Raw genomic sequence first — 6,000 nt, 5'->3', positions numbered from 1 at the left:
CAGCAAGAGCGACATCATTGATATACACAGAGAATAGAGTCGGCCCAAGAATTGAACCCTGTGGCACCCCCATAGAGACTGCCAGAGGTCCAGACAACAGGCCCTCCGATTTGACACATTGAACTCTATCTGAGAAGTAGTTGGTGAACCAGGCGAGGCAGTCATTTGAGAAACCAAGGCTATTTAGTCTGCCAATAACAATGCAGTGGTTGACAGAGTCGAAAGCCTTGGCCAGGTCGATGAAGACGGCTGCGCAGTACTGTCTTTTATCGATCGCGGTTATAATATTGTTTAGGACCTTGAGCATGGCTGAGGTGCACCCATGACCAGCTCGGAAACCGGATTGCATAGCGGAGAAGGTACGGTGGGATTCGAAATGGTCGGTGATCTGTTTGTTAACTTGGCTTTCAAATACTTTCGAAAGGCAGGGCATGATGGATATAGGTCTGTAACAGTTTGGATCTAGAGTGTCACCCCCTTTGAAGAGGGGGATGACCGTGGCAGCTTTTCAATCTCTGGGGATCTCAGACGTTACGAAAGAGAGGTTGAACAGGTTAGTAATAGGGGTTGCGACAATTTCGGCTGCTAATTTTTAGAAAGAAAGGGTCCAGATTGTCTAGCCCAGCTGATTTGTAGGGGTCCAGATTTTTCAGCTCTTTCAGAACATCAGCTGTCTGACACTGCTAGAACATCAGGGTTGGCGGAGGCTTCTGATGTTAACGTGCAAGAAAACAAGGCTTTTACGGTTACAGAAGTCAACAAATGATAATGCCTGGGGAGTAGGAGTGATACTGGTGGCTACAGGGCCTTGGTTAACCTCTACATCACCAGAGGAACAGAGGAGGAGTAGAATAAGGATACGGTTAAAGGCTTTAAGAACTGGACTTCTAGTGCGTTGGGTACAGAGAAAAAAATGAGCAGATTTCCGGGCGTTGTAGAATAGATTCAGGGCATTATGTACAGACAAGGATTTGGAAGGATATGAGTACTGTGGAGGTAAACCTAAGCATTGGGTAACGATGAAAGAGATAGCATCACTGGAGGCACCGATTGAGTCGGTCTCCGCGTGTATAGGGGGTGGGACAAAGGAGCTATCTAAGGCAGGTTGAGCTGGACTGGGGGCTCTACAGTGAAATAGTACAATAAGAAATAACCGAAACAGCAATAAGCAAGGCATATTGACATGGGAGAGATGCATAAAGCAATCACAGGTGTTATTTGAGAGAGCTAAGACAACAGCTGGTAATGGCGACAAAGTTTGGGCTGAGGCTAAACATAAACAGGATGTGGTACCGTATAAAGGAACAGTCCAGCAGGCATCAGCTGTATAGCTGAGTTATCATAAGGTGAACAGCAATAGGAGAGTTCGGAGGTAGTTCGGGGGCTGCTACAGCACGGCTTGCGTGTGCTAGCGGGCCGGGGCTAGCAGATGGATATTCGTGGTCGACGTCGTAACAGGAAGCCTGTTGAAACAACATCAGACGATTTCGTCGGCAGACCAGTCGTGTTGGATCGGCGGGGCTCCGTGTCAACACTAGGAGTTCCCGTCCGGTTGACAGAGAGGTAGATCGCTGGGAGATGGGCCTGGCTCGAGGCTAGCTCAAGGCTAACTGGTGCTTGCTAAGGGGCAATGGTAATTAGCCAACAACAACAGCCATTCGGTTGCAGCTAGCTAGTTGCAATGATCCGGCGCTAGGGTCCAGTGATTCCGGCAGAAATGGTAGAGTGCTGCCGAGATGGTTGTCCTTCTGGAATGTTCTCCCATCTCCACAGAGGAACTCTGGAGCTCTGTCAGAGTGACCATCGGGTTCTTGTTCACCTACCTGACCAAGGCCCTTCTCCCCCGATTTCTCAATTTGGCCGGGTGGCCAGCTCTAGGAAGAGTCTTCGTGGTTCCAAACTTCTTCCATTTAAGAATGATGGAGGCCACTGTGTTCTTGGGGACCTTCAATACTGCAGAATTTTTTTGGTACCCTTCCCCAGAACTGTGCCTCGACACAATCCTATCTGTGAGCTCTACAGACAAGTTCTTCAACCTCGTGGCTTGGTTTTTGCTCTGACATGCACTGTCTACTGTGGGACCTTATATAAACATGTGTGTGCCTTTCCAAATCATGTCCAATGAATTGAATTTACCACTGGTGGATCAAGTTGTAGGAACATCTCAAGGATGATCAATGGAAACAGGATGCACCTGAGCTCAATTTCAGGTCTCATAGCAAAGGGTATACACAACAAAAATATAAACGCAACATGTAAAGTGTTGGTCCCATGCTTCATGAGATGAAATAAAAGCTCCCAGAAATGTTCTATGCACACAAAAAGCTTCTTTCTCTCAAATGTTGTGCACAAATTTGTTTACATCCCTGTTAGTGAGCATTTCTCCTTTGCCAAGATAATCCATCCACCTGACAGGTGTGGCATATCAGTAAACTGATTAAACAGCATGATCATTACACAGGTGTACCTTGTGCTGGGGACAATAAAAGGCCACTCTAAAATGTGCAGTTTTGGCACACAACACAATGCCACAGATATCTCAAGTTTTGAGGGAGCGTGCAATATACCTGCTGACTGCAGGAATGTCCACCAGAGCTGTTGCCAGATAATTTAATATAAATGTTTCTACCATAAGCTGCCTCCAACATCGTTTTAAAGAATTTGGCAGTACGTCCAACCAGCCTCACAACCGTAGACCATGTGTAACCACGCCAGCCCAGGACCGTCACATACGATCCATAGATTAGGGCCTCATTTATTTATTTAAATTGACGTATTTCCTTATATGAACTATATCTCAGTAAAATATTATATCATATTTTTGTTCAATATATATTTATACTCTGGACTCTGACATTGCTCGTCCTAATATTTCTATATTTCTTCATTCCATTCTTTTACTTTTAGATTTGTGTGTATTGTAGTGTATTGCTAGATACTACTGCATTATTGGAGCTAAGTGTAATGAATACTCGGACAGAGTGGTAAGATCCAATCGCAGAATTGCGATGCTTTATTAGAGTACAGACAAGGGAATAGCTTAATCGTGGTCTGGCGAGCTGTGGTCAAAACCAGGCAAGGCAGAGACAGGCAGAGGTACCAAGGGAGCGGGCGTAGTCGTAGTCGAGGGCACAGGCACAGGTTCAGAGAACGGTAATCACTGGGACAGACAAGCAGAGGATTAAGCAATTCGGTAAGTCAAACAACGAAGCACAGGTCTGGTACACTGGTAAACAAAACAAACTCTCTCTCTCTCTCTCTCTCTCTCTCTCTCTCTCTCTCTCTCTCTCTCTCTCTCTCTCTCTCTCTCTCTCTCTCTCTCTCTCTCTCTCTCTCTCTCTCTCTCTCTCTCTCTCTCTCTCTCTCTCTCTCTCTCTCTCTCTCTCTCTCTCTCTCTCTCTCTCTCTCTCTCTCTGAACAAAACGCTTAGCAAGTCACAAAGGAACAATACCTCGCACCGACTGAACTTCTGAGCACACCTTATATCCTACACTAATTACTGACAGGTGTGCTCAGAACTCAGGTGAACCAGATCGAGTCTGATGACTCCCCCTCTCTGTAGATCGGGGAAGTGTCAGACTCTGTCTAGACCCAGCCAACCCCCGATCCCTTACACTAAGAACACAAGCATTTCACTACACCCGCAATAACATCTGCTAAATATGTGTATGCGACCAAGAAAATTATATTTTATTTTGATTTGATATTATACATGGAGTTGAATGGTGTATCAGTGTCTGCAGTGAAAGTCTGACATGCCTAGTGACTGGCCGGCTTCATAAATCCATATACTCTGACATTCCTATTACTCTCCATAGCTTGTAATCTAACAACACGTTACGTAACTCACCATCTGCAATCCGTTCTTCCCCCATCCGGTTCCGACTCTTTGACATGAGAAACACGTTCTTCCGTGAGAGCCGCTTCGCATCCTTCTCTGCTGGTTTTCACTCTCTGCATATAGATTGAACATTAAAATAGTTGTAAGGGCCTTGTAAGGTTACAGGGACAATGTTGTAATTCAGATCAGGAGAGCTCAGCGAGGAGAGGAGTGTTTCACACAACCCACACACGTTGTATCTTACATTAAAGGACAAGAGAGGTGGACGAACTGACCAGGGATCGTTTTCAGAAGTCAGAGGGAGGCAGTGCCATGGGTGGGCAGGTAGAAAGATAGGCCTTTCAATATTTGAGAGGAGATAAGATGACACAATCTCCCTGCCCTGTGTGTCTCTACTGTAATGTGGAAACAATGCTCTTCTATTGCTCCACAAAATAGTGTATGAATTACATTTACATTTGAGTCATTTAGCAGACTTACAGTTAGTGCATTCATCTTAATGAGGCAATCAGCAAATGCTACATCCATTTTTGTACTTAAAAATGAAGAAACTGTCGTACCACATCAGAATCCAAAATATACACTTGTTTTACTCCAATGTTTGTAAACAAAGTAAATGTAAACACACACTATTTGGCCTACAAACATGGTTAAAACTATATGTTTGATATCATGTATGGTCAGTCCTTGCATCCATAGCTCTGTCTTTGAATTTGAGATTGGTTATATTTCTCCAGCCCCATACCCCCCCGCTTTTTACAGAAACAGTGGTGGGGAAAATGCTTTGTTATTGTTTCAACTCCTGATTGCCACTTTAAGATAGCTAGGTGGGACAACCACATATCACTGTCCTAGTAAGTACATTTTCATCAATAAAGTAGGCATCAGCAAAGTCAGAGCTAGTAAGGGGGGAAAAAGTCAAGTGCGAGTGTTAGTTCACGAAATGATTAAAAAATATATATATTACTAGAATAGTCTTTCCAAGCTTCACAATTACTGGATCTATTCCGGTATTCTCACACCCCCGATTCAACTAATCATGGACTTGATGATTAGTAGATCAGTTGAATCAGGTGTGATTACTGGAATAGAACAAATAAGTTGAAGAGGTCTGAACCTGAGCTAGCCCGTTTTTACACATTTCTAAGCACTCTATTACAGCTGTAACTAATTTCTAACTAATCTCTATCGCTGGGTCACAGTGATGAAATCTGAGCAATACTGGAGATACAGGTTATCATCAGAGAACATCTACCTCATCATCAATCCTACAGAAACACCACCTCCCACAAATTCACACCTGCTTCCCTCCACATTTGCACACCCCCACAAACACATACACTTACATTTTTACATTTTAGTCATTTAGCAGACGCTCTTATCCAGAGCGACTTACAGTTAGTGAATGCATACTTTTTTTTTTTTTTTTCATACTGGCCCCCCGTGGGAAACGAACCCACATCCCTGCCGGCCAAACCCTCCCCTACCTTGGACGACGCTGGACCAATTGTGCGCCGCCCATGGGTCTCCCGGTCGCGATGCAGTGCCTTAGACCACTGCGCCACTCGGGAGTCACACCAACACACACACACGCACACACACACACACATTGTGTCATCTCCAGGAATAGATCACAATAAGTAAAAATTGGGCCCCTGGGGTGGGGGGGTCAGGTCTGAGTGGGGTCAGAAACATTTAGATCCGAGAACATCAGAGCCAACGATGTTACTGTAGCTAGCGAATGTATCTACACCTATAGAGTAGCCTACTCACACATGTGTGACGCACAAGGTATTCCTGCATTGTGTTGTGGACACCTAGTGCGCGGGTTTCTCACACATTACCCAGGGTCCCAGGGGAGATGAGAGTAGTAGTGTGGTATTCCAGAATCTCCATACAGTCCATAGAGTTCACCATGCAGGAGAAAATGCTAAAACAGGCTTTGCATACAGCATACATACATACAGAGAGACAGAGAGGGAGACTGAGAGCGAGACCGAGAAGGGGGGGAGGGGGGAGGGGGGGGGGAGAGAGAGAGAGTGATGTCATATGTCAGAATGTAATATAATAGAAAACCTTTTATTGTCCACACAATGTGGGAAAGTCCCTCTGGCTTCACAGTAATATAATAATCAACATTGCATGACATCAGTACATCT

The sequence above is a fragment of the Coregonus clupeaformis genome, unplaced genomic scaffold, assembly GCF_020615455.1.
Source record: "Coregonus clupeaformis isolate EN_2021a unplaced genomic scaffold, ASM2061545v1 scaf0013, whole genome shotgun sequence".
Lineage (NCBI taxonomy): Eukaryota > Metazoa > Chordata > Actinopteri > Salmoniformes > Salmonidae > Coregonus > Coregonus clupeaformis.
Note: the sequence above shows the minus strand (reverse complement) of the source record.